Below are 21,061 nucleotides of genomic sequence, written 5' to 3'. Positions count from 1 at the left end.
TGACTATATGTCCACAGTCAGTGCTGTCCCCTGCTCCTCAGCTGTGATCTGACTATATGTCCACAGTCAGTGCTGCCCCCTGCTCCTCAGCTGTGATCTGACTATATGTCCACAGTCAGTGCTGCCCCCTGCTCCTCAGCTGTGATCTCACTATATATCCACAGTCAGTGCTGCCCCCTGCTCCTCAGCTGTGATCTGACTATATGTCCACAGTCAGTGCTTTCCCCTGCTCCTCAGCTGTGATCTTACTATATGTCTACAGTCAGTGCTGCCCCCTGCTCCTCAGCTGTGATCTGACTATATATCCACAGTCAGTGCTGCCCCCTGCTCCTCAGCTGTGATCTGACTATATGTTCACAGTCAGTGCTGCCCCCTTGTCCTCGGCTGTGATCTGACTATATGTCCGCAGTCAGTGCTGCCCCCTGCTCCTCAGCTGTGATCTCACTATATATCCACAGTCAGTGCTGCCCCCTGCTCCTCAGCTGTGATCTGACTATATGTCCACAGTCAGTGCTGCCCCCTGCTCCTCAGCTGTGATCTGACTATATGTCCACAGTCAGTGCTGCCCCCTGCTCCTCAGCTGTGATCTGACTATATATCCACAGTCAGTGCTGTCCCCTGCTCCTCAGCTGAGATCTGACTATATGTCCACAGTCAGTGCTGCCCCCTGCTCCTCAGCTGTGATCTCACTATATGTCCACAGTCAGTGCTGCCCCCTGCTCCTCAGCTGTGATCTGACTATATATCCACAGTCAGTGCTGTCCCGTGCTCCTCAGCTGAGATCTGACTATATGTCCACAGTCAGTGCTGCCCCCTGCTCCTCAGCTGTGATCTGACTATATGTCCACAGTCAGTGCTGTCCCCTGCTCCTCAGCTGAGATCTGACTATATGTCCACAGTCAGTGCTGCCCCCTGCTCCTCAGCTGTGATCTGACTATATATCTGCAGTCAGTGCTGCCCCTGCTCCTCAGCTGTGATCTGACTATATGTCCACAGTCAGTGCTGCCCCCTGCTCCTCAGCTGTGATCTGACTATATGTTCACAGTCAGTGCTGTCCTCTGCTCTTCGGCTGTGATCTGACTATATGTCCACAGTCAGTGCTGTCCTCTGCTCTTCGGCTGTGATCTGACTATATGTCCACAGTCAGTGCTGCCCCCTGCTCCTCAGCTGTGATCTGACTATATGTCTGCAGTCAGTGCTGCCTCCTGCTCCTCAGTTGTGATCTGACTATATGTCTACAGTCAGTGCTGCCCCCTGCTCCTTAGCTGTGATCTGACTATATGTCCGCATTCAGTGCTGCCTCCTGCTCCTCAGCTGTGATCTCACTGTATGTCCACAGTCAGTGCTGCCCCCTGCTCCTCAGCTGTGATCTGACTATATGTCCACAGTCAGTGCTGCCCCCTGCTCCTCAGCAGTTATCTGACTATATGTCCACAGTCATTGGTGCCCCCTGCTCCTCAGCTGTGATCTGACTACATGTCTGCAGTCAGTGCTGCCCCCTGCTCCTCAGCTGTGATCTGACTATATGGCTGCAGTCAGTGCTGCCTCCTGCTCCTCAGCTGTGATCTGACTATATGTCTGCAGTCAGTGCTGCCCCCTGCTCTTCAGCTGTGATCTGACTATATGTCCGCAGTCAGTGCTGCCCCCTGCTCCTCAGCTGTGATCTGACTATATGTCTGCAGTCAGTGCTGCCCCCTGCTCTTCAGCTGTGATCTGACTATATGTCCACAGTCAGTGCTGCCTCCTGCTCCTCAGCTGTGATCTGACTATATGTCTGCAGTCAGTGCTGCCCCCTGCTCCTCAGCTGTGATCTGACTATATGTCCACAGTCAGTGCTGCCCCCTGCTCCTCGGCTGTGATCTGACTATATGTCTGCAGTCAGTGCTGTCCCCTGCTCCTCAGCTGTGATCTGACTATATGTCCACAGTCAGTGCTGCCCCCTGCTCCTCAGCTGTGATCTGACTATATGTCCGCAGTCAGTGCTGCCTCCTGCTCCTCAGCTGTGATCTCACTGTATGTCCACAGTCAGTGCTGCCCCCTGCTCCTCAGCTGTGATCTGACTATATGTCTGCAGTCTGTGCTGCCCCCTTGTCCTCGGCTGTGATCTGACTATATGTCCACAGTCAGTGCTGCCCCCTGCTCCTCAGCTGTGATCTGACTATATGTCCACAGTCAGTGCTGCCCCCTGCTCCTCAGCTGTGATCTGACTATATGTCTGCAGTCAGTGCTGCCCCCTGCTCCTCAGCTGTGATCTGACTATATGTCCGCAGTCAGTGCTGCCCCCTGCTCCTCAGCTGTGATCTGACTATATGTCCGCAGTCAGTGCTGCCCCCTGCTCCTCAGCTGTGATATGACTATATGTCTGCAGTCTCTGCTGCCCCCTTGTCCTCGGCTGTGATCTGACTATATGTCCACAGTCAGTGCTGCCCCCTGCTCCTCAGCTGTGATCTGACTATATGTCTGCAGTCAGTGCTGCCCCCTGCTCCTCAGCTGTGATCTGACTATATGTCCGCAGTCAGTGCTGCCCCCTGCTCCTCAGCTGTGATCTGACTATATGTCTGCAGTCAGTTCTGCCCCCTGCTCCTCAGCTGTGATCTGACTATATGTCCGCAGTCAGTGCTGCCCCTGCTCCTCAGCTGTGATCTGACTATATGTCCACAGTCAGTGCTGTCCCCTGCTCCTCAGCTGTGATCTGACTATATGTCCACAGTCAGTGCTGCCCCCTGCTCCTCAGCTGTGATCTGACTATATATCTACAGTCAGTGCTGCCCCCTGCTCCTCAGCTGTGATCTGACTATATGTCCACAGTCAGGGCTGCCCCCTGCTCCTCAGCTGTGATCTGACTATATGTCTGCAGTCAGTGCTGCCCCCTGCTCCTCAGCTGTGATCTGACTATATGTCCGCAGTCAGTGCTGCCCCTGCTCCTCAGCTGTGATCTGACTATATGTCCACAGTCAGTGCTGCCCCCTGCTCCTCAGCTGTGATCTGACTATATGTCCGCAGTCAGTGCTGCCCCTGCTCCTCAGCTGTGATCTGACTATATGTCCGCAGTCAGTGCTGTCCCCTGCTCCTCAGCTGTGATCTGACTATATGTCCACAGTCAGTGCTGCCCCCTGCTCCTCAGCTGTGATCTGACTATATGTCTGCAGTCAGTGCTGCCCCCTGCTCCTCAGCTGTGATCTGACTATATGTCCACAGTCAGTGCTGCCCCTGCTCCTCAGCTGTGATCTGACTATATGTCCACAGTCAGTGCTGCCCCCTGCTCCTCAGCTGTGATCTGACTATATGTCCGCAGTCAGTGCTGCCCCCTGCTCCTCAGCTGTGATCTGACTATATGTCCACAGTCAGTGCTGTCCCCTGCTCCTCAGCTGTGATCTGACTATATGTCCACAGTCAGTGCTGCCCCCTGCTCCTCAGCTGTGATCTGACTATATGTCTGCAGTCAGTTCTGCCCCCTGCTCCTCGGCTGTGATCTGACTATATGTCTGCAGTCAGTGCTGCCCCCTGCTCCTCAGCTGTGATCTGACTATATGTCTGCAGTCAGTTCTGCCCCCTGCTCCTCGGCTGTGATCTGACTATATGTCTGCAGTCAGTGCTGCCCCCTGCTCCTCAGCTGTGATCTGACTATATGTCTGCAGTCAGTGCTGCCCCCTGCTCCTCAGCTGTGATCTGACTATATGTCCACTGTCAGTGCTGTCCCCTACTCCTCAGCTGTGATCTGACTATATGTCCACAGTCAGTGCTGTCCCCTGCTCCTCAGCTGTGATCTGACTATATATCCACAGTCAGTGCTGCCCCCTGCTCCTCAGCTGTGATCTGACTATATGTCCACAGTCAGTGCTGTCCTCTGCTCTTCGGCTGTGATCTGACTATTTGTCCGCAGTCAGTGCTGCCCCCTGCTCCTCAGCTGTGATCTGACTATATGTCTGCAGTCAGTTCTGCCCCCTGCTCCTCGGCTGTGATCTGACTATATGTCTGCAGTCAGTGCTGCCCCCTGCTCCTCAGCTGTGATCTGACTATATGTCTGCAGTCAGTGCTGCCCCCTGCTCCTCAGCTGTGATCTGACTATATGTCCACTGTCAGTGCTGTCCCCTACTACTCAGCTGTGATCTGACTATATGTCCACAGTCAGTGCTGTCCCCTGCTCCTCAGCTGTGATCTGACTATATATCCACAGTCAGTGCTGCCCCCTGCTCCTCAGCTGTAATCTGACTTTATGTCCACAGTCAGTGCTGTCCTCTGCTCTTCGGCTGTGATCTGACTATATGTCCACATTCAGTGCTGCCCCTGCTCCTCAGCTGTGATCTGACTATATGTCTACATTCAGTGCTGCCCCCTGCTCCTCAGCAGTGATCTGACTATATGTCCACAGTCAGTGCTGTCCCCTGCTCCTCAGCTGTGATCTGACTATATGTCCACAGTCAGTGCTGCCCCCTGCTCCTCAGCTGAGATCTGACTATATGTCCGCAGTCAGTGCTGCCCCCTGCTCCTCGGCTGTGATCTGACTATATATCCACAGTCAGTGCTGCCCCCTTGTCCTCGGCTGTGATCTGACTATATGTCCACAGTCAGTGCTGCCCCCTGCTCCTCAGCTGTGATCTGACTATATATCCACAGTCAGTGCTGCCCCCTTGTCCTCGGCTGTGATCTGACTATATGTCCACAGTCAGTGCTGTCCCCTGCTCCTCAGCTGTGATCTGACTATATGTCCACAGTCAGTGCTGTCCCCTGCTCCTCGGCTGTGATCTGACTATATGTCCACAGTCAGTGCTGTCCCCTGCTCCTCAGCTGTGATCTGACTATATGTCTGCAGTCAGTGCTGCCCCCTGCTCCTCAGCTGTGATCTGACTATATATCCGCAGTCAGTGCTGCCCCCTGCTCCTCAGCTGTGATCTGACTATATGTCCACAGTCAGTGCTGCCCCCTGCTCCTCAGCTGTGATCTCAATATATGTCCACAGTCAGTGCTGCCCCCTGCTCCTCATCTGTGATCTGACTATATATCCACAGTCAGTGCTGCCCCCTTGTCCTCGGCTGTGATCTGACTATATGTCCACAGTCAGTGCTGCCCCCTGCTCCTCAGGTGTGATATGACTATATGTCTGCAGTCAGTGCTGCCCCCTGCTCCTCAGCTGTGATCTGACTATATATCCACAGTCAGTGCTGCCCCCTTGTCCTCGGCTGTGATCTGACTATATGTCCACAGTCAGTGCTGCCCCCTGCTCCTCAGCTGTGATATGACTATATGTCTGCAGTCAGTGCTATTCCCTGCTCCTCAGCTGTGATCTGACTATATGTCCACAGTCAGTGCTGCCCCCTGCTCCTCAGCTGTGATCTGACTATATGTCCACAGTCAGTGCTGCCCCCTGCTCGTCAGCTGTGATCTGACTATATGTTCACAGTCAGTGCTGCCCCCTGCTCCTCAGCTGTGATCTGACTATATGTCTACAGTCAGTGCTGCCCCCTGCTCCTCAGCTGTGATCTGACTATATGTCTACAGTCAGTGCTGCCCCCTGCTCCTCAGCTGTGATCTGACTATATGTCCACAGTCAGTGCTGCCCCCTGCTCCTCAGCTGTGATATGACTATATGTCCGCAGTCAGTGCTGCCCCCTGCTCCTCAGCTGTGATATGACTATATGTCCGCAGTCAGTGCTGCCCCCTGCTCCTCAGCTGTGATATGACTATATGTCCACAGTCAGTGCTGCCCCCTGCTCCTTAGCTGTGATCTGACTATATGTCCACAGTCAGTGCTGCCCCCTGCTCCTCAGCTGTGATCTGACTATATGTCTGCAGTCAGTGCTGCCCCCTGCTCCTCAGCTGTGATCTGACTATATGTCTGCAGTCAGTGCTGCCCCCTGCTCCTCAGCTGTGATCTGACTATATGTCCACAGTCAGTGCTGCCCCCTGCTCCTCAGCAGTGATCTGACTATATGTCCACAGTCAGTGCTGCCCCCTGCTCCTCAGCTGTGATCTCACTATATATCCACAGTCAGTGCTGCCCCCTGCTCCTCAGCTGTGATCTGACTATATGTCCACAGTCAGTGCTTTCCCCTGCTCCTCAGCTGTGATCTTACTATATGTCTACAGTCAGTGCTGCCCCCTGCTCCTCAGCTGTGATCTGACTATATATCCACAGTCAGTGCTGCCCCCTGCTCCTCAGCTGTGATCTGACTATATGTTCACAGTCAGTGCTGCCCCCTTGTCCTCGGCTGTGATCTGACTATATGTCCGCAGTCAGTGCTGCCCCCTGCTCCTCAGCTGTGATCTCACTATATATCCACAGTCAGTGCTGCCCCCTGCTCCTCAGCTGTGATCTGACTATATGTCCACAGTCAGTGCTGCCCCCTGCTCCTCAGCTGTGATCTGACTATATGTCCACAGTCAGTGCTGCCCCCTGCTCCTCAGCTGTGATCTGACTATATATCCACAGTCAGTGCTGTCCCCTGCTCCTCAGCTGAGATCTGACTATATGTCCACAGTCAGTGCTGCCCCCTGCTCCTCAGCTGTGATCTCACTATATGTCCACAGTCAGTGCTGCCCCCTGCTCCTCAGCTGTGATCTGACTATATATCCACAGTCAGTGCTGTCCCGTGCTCCTCAGCTGAGATCTGACTATATGTCCACAGTCAGTGCTGCCCCCTGCTCCTCAGCTGTGATCTGACTATATGTCCACAGTCAGTGCTGTCCCCTGCTCCTCAGCTGAGATCTGACTATATGTCCACAGTCAGTGCTGCCCCCTGCTCCTCAGCTGTGATCTGACTATATATCTGCAGTCAGTGCTGCCCCTGCTCCTCAGCTGTGATCTGACTATATGTCCACAGTCAGTGCTGCCCCCTGCTCCTCAGCTGTGATCTGACTATATGTCCACAGTCAGTGCTGTCCTCTGCTCTTCGGCTGTGATCTGACTATATGTCCACAGTCAGTGCTGTCCTCTGCTCTTCGGCTGTGATCTGACTATATGTCCACAGTCAGTGCTGCCCCCTGCTCCTCAGCTGTGATCTGACTATATGTCTGCAGTCAGTGCTGCCTCCTGCTCCTCAGTTGTGATCTGACTATATGTCTACAGTCAGTGCTGCCCCCTGCTCCTTAGCTGTGATCTGACTATATGTCCGCATTCAGTGCTGCCTCCTGCTCCTCAGCTGTGATCTCACTGTATGTCCACAGTCAGTGCTGCCCCCTGCTCCTCAGCTGTGATCTGACTATATGTCCACAGTCAGTGCTGCCCCCTGCTCCTCAGCAGTTATCTGACTATATGTCCACAGTCATTGGTGCCCCCTGCTCCTCAGCTGTGATCTGACTACATGTCTGCAGTCAGTGCTGCCCCCTGCTCCTCAGCTGTGATCTGACTATATGGCTGCAGTCAGTGCTGCCTCCTGCTCCTCAGCTGTGATCTGACTATATGTCTGCAGTCAGTGCTGCCCCCTGCTCTTCAGCTGTGATCTGACTATATGTCCACAGTCAGTGCTGCCCCCTGCTCCTCAGCTGTGATCTGACTATATGTCTGCAGTCAGTGCTGCCCCCTGCTCTTCAGCTGTGATCTGACTATATGTCCACAGTCAGTGCTGCCTCCTGCTCCTCAGCTGTGATCTGACTATATGTCTGCAGTCAGTGCTGCCCCCTGCTCCTCAGCTGTGATCTGACTATATGTCCACAGTCAGTGCTGCCCCCTGCTCCTCGGCTGTGATCTGACTATATGTCTGCAGTCAGTGCTGTCCCCTGCTCCTCAGCTGTGATCTGACTATATGTCCACAGTCAGTGCTGCCCCCTGCTCCTCAGCTGTGATCTGACTATATGTCCGCAGTCAGTGCTGCCTCCTGCTCCTCAGCTGTGATCTCACTGTATGTCCACAGTCAGTGCTGCCCCCTGCTCCTCAGCTGTGATCTGACTATATGTCTGCAGTCTGTGCTGCCCCCTTGTCCTCGGCTGTGATCTGACTATATGTCCACAGTCAGTGCTGCCCCCTGCTCCTCAGCTGTGATCTGACTATATGTCCACAGTCAGTGCTGCCCCCTGCTCCTCAGCTGTGATCTGACTATATGTCTGCAGTCAGTGCTGCCCCCTGCTCCTCAGCTGTGATCTGACTATATGTCCGCAGTCAGTGCTGCCCCCTGCTCCTCAGCTGTGATCTGACTATATGTCCGCAGTCAGTGCTGCCCCCTGCTCCTCAGCTGTGATATGACTATATGTCTGCAGTCTCTGCTGCCCCCTTGTCCTCGGCTGTGATCTGACTATATGTCCACAGTCAGTGCTGCCCCCTGCTCCTCAGCTGTGATCTGACTATATGTCTGCAGTCAGTGCTGCCCCCTGCTCCTCAGCTGTGATCTGACTATATGTCCGCAGTCAGTGCTGCCCCCTGCTCCTCAGCTGTGATCTGACTATATGTCTGCAGTCAGTTCTGCCCCCTGCTCCTCAGCTGTGATCTGACTATATGTCCGCAGTCAGTGCTGCCCCTGCTCCTCAGCTGTGATCTGACTATATGTCCACAGTCAGTGCTGTCCCCTGCTCCTCAGCTGTGATCTGACTATATGTCCACAGTCAGTGCTGCCCCCTGCTCCTCAGCTGTGATCTGACTATATATCTACAGTCAGTGCTGCCCCCTGCTCCTCAGCTGTGATCTGACTATATGTCCACAGTCAGGGCTGCCCCCTGCTCCTCAGCTGTGATCTGACTATATGTCTGCAGTCAGTGCTGCCCCCTGCTCCTCAGCTGTGATCTGACTATATGTCCGCAGTCAGTGCTGCCCCTGCTCCTCAGCTGTGATCTGACTATATGTCCACAGTCAGTGCTGCCCCCTGCTCCTCAGCTGTGATCTGACTATATGTCCGCAGTCAGTGCTGCCCCTGCTCCTCAGCTGTGATCTGACTATATGTCCGCAGTCAGTGCTGTCCCCTGCTCCTCAGCTGTGATCTGACTATATGTCCACAGTCAGTGCTGCCCCCTGCTCCTCAGCTGTGATCTGACTATATGTCTGCAGTCAGTGCTGCCCCCTGCTCCTCAGCTGTGATCTGACTATATGTCCACAGTCAGTGCTGCCCCTGCTCCTCAGCTGTGATCTGACTATATGTCCACAGTCAGTGCTGCCCCCTGCTCCTCAGCTGTGATCTGACTATATGTCCGCAGTCAGTGCTGCCCCCTGCTCCTCAGCTGTGATCTGACTATATGTCCACAGTCAGTGCTGTCCCCTGCTCCTCAGCTGTGATCTGACTATATGTCCACAGTCAGTGCTGCCCCCTGCTCCTCAGCTGTGATCTGACTATATGTCTGCAGTCAGTTCTGCCCCCTGCTCCTCGGCTGTGATCTGACTATATGTCTGCAGTCAGTGCTGCCCCCTGCTCCTCAGCTGTGATCTGACTATATGTCTGCAGTCAGTTCTGCCCCCTGCTCCTCGGCTGTGATCTGACTATATGTCTGCAGTCAGTGCTGCCCCCTGCTCCTCAGCTGTGATCTGACTATATGTCTGCAGTCAGTGCTGCCCCCTGCTCCTCAGCTGTGATCTGACTATATGTCCACTGTCAGTGCTGTCCCCTACTCCTCAGCTGTGATCTGACTATATGTCCACAGTCAGTGCTGTCCCCTGCTCCTCAGCTGTGATCTGACTATATATCCACAGTCAGTGCTGCCCCCTGCTCCTCAGCTGTGATCTGACTATATGTCCACAGTCAGTGCTGTCCTCTCCTCTTCGGCTGTGATCTGACTATTTGTCCGCAGTCAGTGCTGCCCCCTGCTCCTCAGCTGTGATCTGACTATATGTCTGCAGTCAGTTCTGCCCCCTGCTCCTCGGCTGTGATCTGACTATATGTCTGCAGTCAGTGCTGCCCCCTGCTCCTCAGCTGTGATCTGACTATATGTCTGCAGTCAGTGCTGCCCCCTGCTCCTCAGCTGTGATCTGACTATATGTCCACTGTCAGTGCTGTCCCCTACTACTCAGCTGTGATCTGACTATATGTCCACAGTCAGTGCTGTCCCCTGCTCCTCAGCTGTGATCTGACTATATATCCACAGTCAGTGCTGCCCCCTGCTCCTCAGCTGTAATCTGACTTTATGTCCACAGTCAGTGCTGTCCTCTGCTCTTCGGCTGTGATCTGACTATATGTCCACATTCAGTGCTGCCCCTGCTCCTCAGCTGTGATCTGACTATATGTCTACATTCAGTGCTGCCCCCTGCTCCTCAGCAGTGATCTGACTATATGTCCACAGTCAGTGCTGTCCCCTGCTCCTCAGCTGTGATCTGACTATATGTCCACAGTCAGTGCTGCCCCCTGCTCCTCAGCTGAGATCTGACTATATGTCCGCAGTCAGTGCTGCCCCCTGCTCCTCGGCTGTGATCTGACTATATATCCACAGTCAGTGCTGCCCCCTTGTCCTCGGCTGTGATCTGACTATATGTCCACAGTCAGTGCTGCCCCCTGCTCCTCAGCTGTGATCTGACTATATATCCACAGTCAGTGCTGCCCCCTTGTCCTCGGCTGTGATCTGACTATATGTCCACAGTCAGTGCTGTCCCCTGCTCCTCAGCTGTGATCTGACTATATGTCCACAGTCAGTGCTGTCCCCTGCTCCTCGGCTGTGATCTGACTATATGTCCACAGTCAGTGCTGTCCCCTGCTCCTCAGCTGTGATCTGACTATATGTCTGCAGTCAGTGCTGCCCCCTGCTCCTCAGCTGTGATCTGACTATATATCCGCAGTCAGTGCTGCCCCCTGCTCCTCAGCTGTGATCTGACTATATGTCCACAGTCAGTGCTGCCCCCTGCTCCTCAGCTGTGATCTCAATATATGTCCACAGTCAGTGCTGCCCCCTGCTCCTCAGCTGTGATCTGACTATATATCCACAGTCAGTGCTGCCCCCTGCTCCTCAGCTGTGATCTGACTATATATCCACAGTCAGTGCTGTCCCCTGCTCCTCAGCTGTGATCTGACTATATGTCCACAGTCAGTGCTGCCCCCTGCTCCTCAGCTGTGATCTGACTATATGTCCACAGTCAGTGCTGCCCCCTGCTCCTCAGCTGTGATCTGACTATATGTCCACAGTCAGTGCTGTCCCCTGCTCCTCAGCTGTGATCTGACTATATGTCCACAGTCAGTGCTGCCCCCTGCTCCTCAGCTGTGATCTGACTATGTGTCCACAGTCAGTGCTGCACCCTGCTCCTCAGCTGTGATCTGACTATATGTCCACAGTCAGTGCTGTCCCCTGCTCCTCAGCTGTGATCTGACTATATGTCCACAGTCAGTGCTGCCCCCTGCTCCTCAGCTGTGATCTGACTATGTGTCCACAGTCAGTGCTGCCCCCTGCTCCTCAGCTGTGATCTGACTATATGTCCACAGTCAGTGCTGTCCCCTGCTCCTCAGCTGTGATCTGACTATATGACCACAGTCAGTGCTGCCCCCTGCTCCTCAGCTGTGATCTGACTATATGTCCACAGTCAGTGCTGCCCCCTGCTCCTCAGCTGTGATCTGACTATATGTCTGCAGTCAGTGCTGCCCCCTGCTCCTCGGCTGTGATCTCACTATATGTCCACAGTCAGTGCTGCCCCCTGCTCCTCAGCTGTGATCTGACTATATGTCCACAGTCAGTGCTGCCCCCTGCTCCTCAGCTGTGATCTGACTATATGTCCACAGTCAGTGCTGCCCCCTGCTCCTCAGCTGTGATCTGACTATATGTCCGCAGTCAGTGCTGCCCCCTGCTCCTCAGCTGTGATCTGACTATATGTACGCAGTCAGTGCTGCCCCCTGCTCCTCAGCTGTGATCTGACTATATGTCCGCAGTCAATGCTGCTCCCTGCTCCTCAGCTGTGATCTGACTATATGTCCACAGTCAGTGCTGCCCCCTGCTCCTCAGCTGTGATCTGACTATATGTCTGCAGTCAGTGCTGCCCCCTGCCCCTCAGCTGTGATCTGACTATATGTCCACAGTCAGTGCTGCCCCTGCTCCTCAGCTGTGATCTTACTATATATCCACAGTCAGTGCTGCCCCCTGCTCCTCAGCTGTGATCTGACTATATGTCCACAGTCAGTGCTGTCCCCTGCTCCTCAGCTGTGATCTGACTATATGTCCACAGTCAGTGCTGCCCCCTGCTCCTCAGCTGTGATCTGACTATATGTCCACAGTCAGTGCTGCCCCCTGCTCCTCGGCTGTGATCTGACTATATGTCCACAGTCAGTGCTGTCCCCTGCTCCTCAGCTGTGATCTCACTATATGTCCACAGTCAGTGCTGCCCCCTGCTCCTCAGCTGTGATCTCACTATATGTCTGCAGTCCGTGCTGCCCCCTGCTCCTCAGCTGTGATCTGACTATATGTCCACAGTCAGTGCTGTCCCCTGCTCTTCATCTGTGATCTGACTAAATGTCCACAGTCAGTGCTGCCCCCTGCTCCTCAGCTGTGATCTGACTATATGTCCACAGTCAGTGCTGCCCCCTGCTCCTCAGCTGTGATCTGACTATATGTCTGCAGTCAGTGCTGCCCCCTGCTCCTCGGCTGTGATCTCACTATATGTCCACAGTCAGTGCTGCCCCCTGCTCCTCAGCTGTGATCTGACTATATGACCACAGTCAGTGCTGCCCCCTGCTCCTCAGCTGTGATCTGACTATATGTCCACAGTCAGTGCTGCCCCCTGCTCCTCAGCTGTGATCTGACTATATGTCCACAGTCAGTGCTGCCCCCTGCTCCTCAGCTGTGATCTGACTATATGTCCACAGTCAGTGCTGCCCCCTGCTCCTCAGCTGTGATCTGACTATATGACCACAGTCAGTGCTGCCCCCTGCTCCTCAGCTGTGATCTCACTATATGTCCACAGTCAGTGCTGCCCCCTGCTCCTCAGCTGTGATCTGACTATATGTCCACAGTCAGTGCTGCCCCCTGCTCCTCAGCTGTGATCTGACTATATGTCCACAGTCAGTGCTGCCCCCTGCTCCTCAGCTGTGATCTGACTATATGTCCACAGTCAGTGATGTCCCCTGCTCCTCAGCTGTGATCTGACTATATGTCCACAGTCAGTGCTGCCCCCTGCTCCTCAGCTGTGATCTGACTATATGTCCACAGTCAGTGCTGCCCCCTGCTCCTCAGCTGTGATCTGACTATATGTCCACAGTCAGTGCTGTCCCCTGCTCCTCAGCTGTGATCTGACTATATGTCCACAGTCAGTGCTGCCCCCTGCTCCTCAGCTGTGATCTGACTATGTGTCCACAGTCAGTGCTGCCCCCTGCTCCTCAGCTGTGATCTGACTATATGTCCACAGTCAGTGCTGTCCCCTGCTCCTCAGCTGTGATCTGACTATATGTCCACAGTCAGTGCTGCCCCCTGCTCCTCAGCTGTGATCTGACTATGTGTCCACAGTCAGTGCTGCCCCCTGCTCCTCAGCTGTGATCTGACTATATGTCCACAGTCAGTGCTGTCCCCTGCTCCTCAGCTGTGATCTGACTATATGACCACAGTCAGTGCTGCCCCCTGCTCCTCAGCTGTGATCTGACTATATGTCCACAGTCAGTGCTGCCCCCTGCTCCTCAGCTGTGATCTGACTATATGTCTGCAGTCAGTGCTGCCCCCTGCTCCTCGGCTGTGATCTCACTATATGTCCACAGTCAGTGCTGCCCCCTGCTCCTCAGCTGTGATCTGACTATATGTCCGCAGTCAGTGCTGCCCCCTGCTCCTCAGCTGTGATCTGACTATATGTCCGCAGTCAGTGCTGCTCCCTGCTCCTCAGCTGTGATCTGACTATATGTCCACAGTCAGTGCTGCCCCCTGCTCCTCAGCTGTGATCTGACTATATGTCTGCAGTCAGTGCTGCCCCCTGCCCCTCAGCTGTGATCTGACTATATGTCCACAGTCAGTGCTGCCCCTGCTCCTCAGCTGTGATCTGACTATATGTCCACAGTCAGTGCTGCCCCTGCTCCTCAGCTGTGATCTTACTATATATCCACAGTCAGTGCTGCCCCCTGCTCCTCAGCTGTGATCTGACTATATGTCCACAGTCAGTGCTGCCCCCTGCTCCTCAGCTGTGATCTGACTATATGTCCACAGTCAGTGCTGCCCCCTGCTCCTCGGCTGTGATCTGACTATATGTCCACAGTCAGTGCTGTCCCCTGCTCCTCAGCTGTGATCTGACTATGTGTCCACAGTCAGTGCTGTCCCCTGCTCCTCAGCTGTGATCTGACTATATGTCCACAGTCAGTGCTGCCCCCTGCTCCTCGGCTGTGATCTGACTATATGTCCACAGTCAGTGCTGCCCCCTGCTCCTCGGCTGTGATCTGACTATATGTCCACAGTCAGTGCTGCCCCCTGCTCCTCAGCTGTGATCTGACTATATGTCCACAGTCAGTGCTGCCCCCTGCTCCTCAGCTGTGATCTGACTATATGTCTGCAGTCAGTGCTGCCCCCTGCTCCTCGGCTGTGATCTCACTATATGTCCACAGTCAGTGCTGCCCCCTGCTCCTCAGCTGTGATCTGACTATATGACCACAGTCAGTGCTGCCCCCTGCTCCTCAGCTGTGATCTGACTATATGTCCACAGTCAGTGCTGCCCCCTGCTCCTCAGCTGTGATCTGACTATATGTCCACAGTCAGTGCTGCCCCCTGCTCCTCAGCTGTGATCTGACTATATGTCCACAGTCAGTGCTGCCCCCTGCTCCTCAGCTGTGATCTGACTATATGTCCACAGTCAGTGCTGTCCCCTGCTCCTCAGCTGTGATCTGACTATATGTCCACAGTCAGTGCTGCCCCCTGCTCCTCAGCTGTGATCTGACTATATGTCCACAGTCAATGCTGCCCCCTGCTCCTCAGCTGTGATCTGACTATATGTCCACAGTCAGTGCTGCCCCCTGCTCCTCGGCTGTGATCTGACTATATGTCCACAGTCAGTGCTGCCCCCTGCTCCTCAGCTGTGATCTGACTATATATCCACAGTCAGTGCTGTCCTCTGCTCCTCAGCTGTGATCTGACTATATGTCCACAGTCAGTGCTGCCCCCTGCTCCTCAGCTGTGATCTGACTATATGTCCACAGTCAGTGCTGCCCCCTCCTCCTCGGCTGTGATCTGACTATATGTCCACAGTCAGTGCTGCCCCCTGCTCCTCGGCTGTGATCTGACTATATGTCCACAGTCAGTGCTGCCCCCTGCTCCTCGGCTGTGATCTGACTATATATCCACAGTCAGTGCTGTCCTCTGCTCCTCAGCTGTGATCTGACTATATGTCCACAGTCAGTGCTGCCCCCTGCTCCTCAGCTGTGATCTGACTATATGTCTGCAGTCAGTGCTGCCCCCTGCTCCTCAGCTGTCATCTGACTATATGTCCGCAGTCAGTGCTGCCCCCTGCTCCTCAGCTGTGATCTGACTATATGTCCACAGTCAGTGCTGCCCCCTGCTCCTCAGCTGTGATCTGACTATATGTCCACAGTCAGTGCTGCCCCCTGCTCCTCGGCTGTGATCTGACTATATGTCCGCAGTCAGTGCTGCCCCCTGCTCCTCAGCTGTGATCTGATTATATGTCCACAGTCAGTGCTGCCCCCTGCTCCTCGGCTGTGATCTGTCTATATGTCCACAGTCAGTGCTGTCCCCTGCTCCTCGGCTGTGATCTCACTATATGTCCACAGTCAGTGCTGCCCCCTGCTCCTCGGCTGTGATCTGACTATATGTCCACAGTCAGTGCTGTCCCCTGCTCCTTGGCTGTGATCTGACTATATGTCCACAGTCAGTGCTGCCCCCTGCTCCTCAGCTGTGATCTGACTATATGTCCACAGTCAGTGCTGTCCCCTGCTCCTCGGCTGTGATCTGACTATATGTCCACAGTCAGTGCTGTCCCCTGCTCCTCGGCTGTGATCTCACTATATGTCCACAGTCAGTGCTGCCCCCTGTTCCTCAGCTGTGATCTCACTATATGTCCACAGTCAGTGCTGCCCCCTGCTCCTCAGCTGTGATCTGACTATATGTCCACAGTCAGTGCTGCCCCCTGCTCCTCAGCTGTGATCTGTCTATATGTCCACAGTCAGTGCTGTCCCCTGCTCCTCAGCTGTGATCTGACTATATGTCCACAGTCAGTGCTGCCCCCTGCTCCTCAGCTGTGATTTGACTATATGTCCGCAGTCAGTGCTGCCCCCTGCTCCTCAGCTGTGATCTGTCTATATGTCCACAGTCAGTGCTGTCCCCTGCTCCTCAGCTGTGATCTGACTATATGTCCACAGTCAGTGCTGCCCCCTGCTCCTCAGCTGTGATCTGACTATATGTCCACAGTCAGTGCTGCCCCCTGCTCCTCAGCTGTGATCTCACTATATGTCCACAGTCAGTGCTGTCCCCTGCTCCTCGGCTGTGATCTGACTATATGTCCACAGTCAGTGCTGTCCCCTGCTCCTCAGCTGTGATCTGTCTATATGTCCACAGTCAGTGCTGTCCCCTGCTCCTCAGCTGTGATCTGTCTATATGTCCACAGTCAGTGCTGTCCCCTGCTCCTCGGCTGTGATCTGTCTATATGTCCACAGTCAGTGCTGTCCCCTGCTCCTCAGCTGTGATCTGACTATATGTCCACAGTCAGTGCTGCCCCCTGCTCCTCAGCTGTGATCTGACTATATGTCCACAGTCAGTGCTGCCCCCTGCTCCTCGGCTGTGATCTGACTATATGACCGCCCCCTGTGTCTATTCCAGAGTATCCTGAAGATCCTAGTGTCGGGGGAGGGGAAGTCTTGGACTGGGTTTATGATCCCCATCCCCCAGTATCCTCTATACTCGGCGGCCATATCTGAGCTGGACGCCGTGCAGGTGAATTACTACCTCGACGAGGGACAGTGCTGGGCTCTGGACGTCACTGAGCTGCGGAGGGCGCTCTACCAGGCCAGGGAGCACTCCAACCCCAAAGTACTGTGCATTATAAACCCAGGGAACCTCACAGGTGAGGAGCGGGGGGCTCGGGGTTCGCTGTGTGTACATAATATTGTAATAACCCGCTCCTCGTACAGGAAAGGTGCAGAGCCGCTGCTACATTGAGGACGTCATTCACTTTGCCTGGGAGGAGGGGCTGTTCTTCTGTCGGACGAGGTGAGGACACGTATTTATTAGAAGATCCACCGGGGAGCGCTCATCCGCCCTGATACCATGCCCCTCTAGGTCTATCAGGACAATGTCTACTCTGATGACTGTCAGTTCCATTCCTTCAATAAAGTCCTGTACAAGATGGGACCAGAGTACAGCAGCCAGGTGGAGCTCGCCTCCTTCCACTCCACGTCCAAGGGCTACATGGGAGAGTAAGTGGGGCTCCGGCAAAGGACGCAGAAACAAGCCCGAAACCACTCGGACAGCCGACCAGACCCATAAACTGAATCGGACCCCAGATAGGATCAACTTGCTGGTACCCTAGACGGGACCCCTGAACTAACTCCCTGGGACCCCAGAACAGACCACTAAACAAACTCACTGGGACCCCTGATCAGACCCCAGACAGGACCCCTGAACTTACTCTCTAGGACCCCAGACCATACCCCTAAACAAACTCTATGGGACCCCAGACCAGACCCCTGAACTAACTCTCTGGCAGCCCAGACCAGACCCCTGAACTAACTCTCTGGGAGACCAGACCCCTGAACTAACTCTCTGGGACCCCAGACCGGACCCCTGAACAAACTCGCTGGGTCCCCAGACCAGACCCCTGAACTAACTTTCTGGGACCCCAGACCAGACCCCTGAACAAACTCTGGGTCCCCAGATCAGACCCCTGAACAAACTCTCTGGGAGCCCAGACCAGACCCCTGAACTAACGCTCTGGGAGCCCAGACCAGACCCCTGAACTAACTGTCTGGGAGCCCAGACCCGATCCCTAAACTAACTCTCTGGGAGCCCAAACCAGACCCCTGAACTAACTCTCTGGGACCCCAGACCAGACCCCTGAACTAACTCTCTGGGACCCCAGACCGGACTCTGGACTGTGTGACCTTATTGGTGGTCTGCAGTGAGTCCCCCTGGACCAGGTATCTCTGGTACCACCCATTATATTCTGAGGTGCGCTCGTGTCTCGCAGGTGCGGGTACCGCGGGGGGTACATGGAGGTGGTGAACCTGCACTCGGACATTAAAGCGCAGCTGGTGAAGATGCTGTCCGTGCGCCTGTGCCCCCCGGTGTCCGGCCAGGCCGCCATGGATGTCGTGGTGAACCCCCCTCAGCCTGACGAGGAGTCCCACCAGCAGTTCATGCAGGTATGTGTAGTGCAGCCCCCACTACCTGATGATTATAGAGAAGATGAAGACCCCTGACCATGCAATGTCCTTACAGGAGAAGGGGGCCGTCCTCTCCACCCTCGCTCACAAGGCGAAGCTGACGAATTGTTTAACCAGGTTCCGGGCATTCAGTGTAACCCCCTGCAGGGGGCGCTGTACGCCTTCCCCCGGATCTTCATCCCTCCTCATCCCTGACCAGGCTGAGGTCAGTGTGAAGCAAAGCTCCTTGCTTATGATCCGCACTACTGCTCTCATCATCCACATCCAGACGGATAAGTGGCTGCAGCCACAAGCCATAGCCTGCAGTGACTCGTGCGCCACCTGGTGGTTAAAGCTCGGAACTGCACAGAAGGAAATCGAATTTCTGGTTTTCCTGCTCTCATGATGAATGTATCTGTACAATGTCATCACCAACCAATTGTTACATCTCATTTAAAGAGATGCTGTTAACTCCTCTGCTGTATTCTTTACGAGACTGCAGGGGTTAAATATAAGACAAGACTGCGTTTTATAGGTCTGTAAAGAATAAGTGCGCCATTTCATTGTTCCCAGGAATTGCAGATGGCCGCTGACATGTTTTACTGCATGCGGTTACTGGAGGAGACCGGGATCAGCGGGTTCGGACAGAGGGGACTTATCCCTTTGGGTGAGGTTTTTACTTATACTATTACTTTTTTTTTGCAGCTTTTATAGGCGCTATCAATCATACGAAAATGGCTGATATCAGAGAGTAATAACCTGAATTCTCCTGTACTACCCCATCAACCTCTCACTGCAATGACAAAAGCTACTTAGACTCAAATGACTGATAACAGAGAGTAAAAGAGTGAATTAATTTATCCTACAATCACCATTTGCCCCCTGCTGGCTGATAGCGGAGAACAATAGCATGTATGTCTTGCCTTTACTCACTCACTCCATTGAAGACCCTCTCCAGAATGAAATGGCTGATAACAGTGCGTAATCGCTTGCATCTCCAATAGTCGGGAGCTGTAGATTGTGTTCACCGGTCTGAACCGTCAGCCTCGCACTAACCCCATTAAACAACACTACTCGGACTGAAGTGGCTGACGCCAGAGAACAATAGAGTACAATCCTCCATAATGGCGTCTCCTTTCTTTTGCAGGATGACTATTCTTCCCCCGATGGAGAAGCTGAGACACCTACTACAGAGCGTGAAGGATTTCCATGTTCGTTTCTTGGAAGATTTCCTCTGGGGGGAGGGATGCAACACAAGGACGAGGGGGTCACACAAGAAAAAAAGTGCCCCCCTCTATCTGCCGCGGACGGTACGGCCCTCGCTGTAGGACTTGGTTTACGGACTGTTACAATGTTTCGGCTCCGAGTTCCTTTGTTTTTATACTTTTCTGATTTGTTACAATTGTTTACAAAACATTCTGGAACCTTTCAGCCATAATAACGGAAGAAAAAAAGAAAACTCTCAGCGGACGGCTACAGGGGGAGTGAAGTCGGGAACCTCCTAAACTCATTAAAGGGGGGATCCGGCACACAGTGGTGTCACTAGAGTCCAGTGCGCCTCTGTGCAAAATTTGGATCTGGATTTCCCCGTTGGTCAGATGTATGGGCCCTTGTAGTGTTCTGAATCCAATAAAGACAAACGTGTCCCCTTCCCATTATATAGCAATGTCCCCCATCCTGGGCCCCTTTCCGATATACGTCCCCCCCGTCCTGGGCCCCTTTCTGGCATACGTGTCCCCCCATCCCGGGCCTATTTCTGGCATATGTGTCCCCACATCCTGGGCCCCTTTCCGGCATACGTGTAGCCCCATCCCGGACCCGTTCCGGCATATGTGTCCCCTCATGCCGGGCCCCGTTCCGGCATACGTGTCCCCCCATCCCAGGCCCCGTTCCAGCATACGTGTCCCCCCATCCCGGGCCCCTATCCGGCATACGTGTCCCCCCATCCCGGGCCCCTTTCCAGACATACATGTCCCACCATCTCGGGCCTCTTTCCGGCATATGTGTCCCCCCATCCTGGGCCCCTTTCCAGCATACGTGTCCCTCATCCCGGACCCGTTTCAGCATATGTGTCCCCTCATGCCGGGCCCCGTTCCGGCATACGTGTCCCCCCATCCCGGGACCCTTTCTGCCATATGTGACCCCCATACTGTGCCCCTTTCCGGCATACGTGTACCCCATCCCGGGCCCCGTTCCAGCATACGTGTCCCCCATCCCGGGACCCTTTCTGGCATACGTGACCCCCATACTGTGCCCCTTTCCGGCATATGTGTCCCCCCATCCTGGGCCCCTTTCAGGCATACGTGACCCCCATACTGTGCCCCTTTCCGGCATACGAGTACCCCATTCTGGGCCCCTTTCTGGTATACCTGTCCCCCCATCCTGGGCCCCTTTCCGGCATACGTGTCCCCCATCCTGGATCCCTTTCTGGCATACGTGTCCATCATTCTGGGACCCTTTCCGGTATACCTGTCCCCCCATCCTGGGAGCCTTTCAGGCATACGTGTCCCCCGTCCAGGGCCCCTTTCCGGCATACCTGTCCCCCCACCCCGGTCCCCGTTCCGGCATGCATCTCCCCCCATTCCGGACCCCGTTCCGGCATACATGTCACCCCATCCCAGTCCCCGTTCCGGCATACGTGTCCCCCATCCGGGGCCCTGTTCCGGCATACGTGTCCCCCCATCCCGGGCCCCTTTCTGGCATACGTGTCCCCCCATCCCGGGCCCCTTTCCGGCATATGTGTCCCCCCATCCCGGGCCCCTTTCCGGCATATGTGTCCCCCCATCCCGGGCCCCGTTCCGGCATATGTGTCCCCCCATCCCGGGACCCTTTCTGGTATACGTGACCCCCATACTGTGCCCCTTTCCGGCATATGTGTACCCCATCCCGGG

General features: G+C 54.6%; 1 pseudogene; it reads left to right on the top strand.

Moving 5' to 3' along the window:
• Positions 1-19,685, top strand: part of LOC141175921 (alanine aminotransferase 2-like) — a 104,829-nt pseudogene extending 85,144 nt beyond the window's left edge.
• Positions 19,686-21,061: the final 1,376 nt, after the last annotated feature.

This window comes from Phyllobates terribilis, unplaced genomic scaffold, assembly GCF_046119375.1.
Source record: "Phyllobates terribilis strain yellow unplaced genomic scaffold, ASM4611937v1 Scaffold_14__1_contigs__length_39327217, whole genome shotgun sequence".
Lineage (NCBI taxonomy): Eukaryota > Metazoa > Chordata > Amphibia > Anura > Dendrobatidae > Phyllobates > Phyllobates terribilis.
The sequence above is the reverse complement of the archived record's forward strand: the minus strand, read 5'-3'. Positions and strand labels throughout refer to the sequence as shown.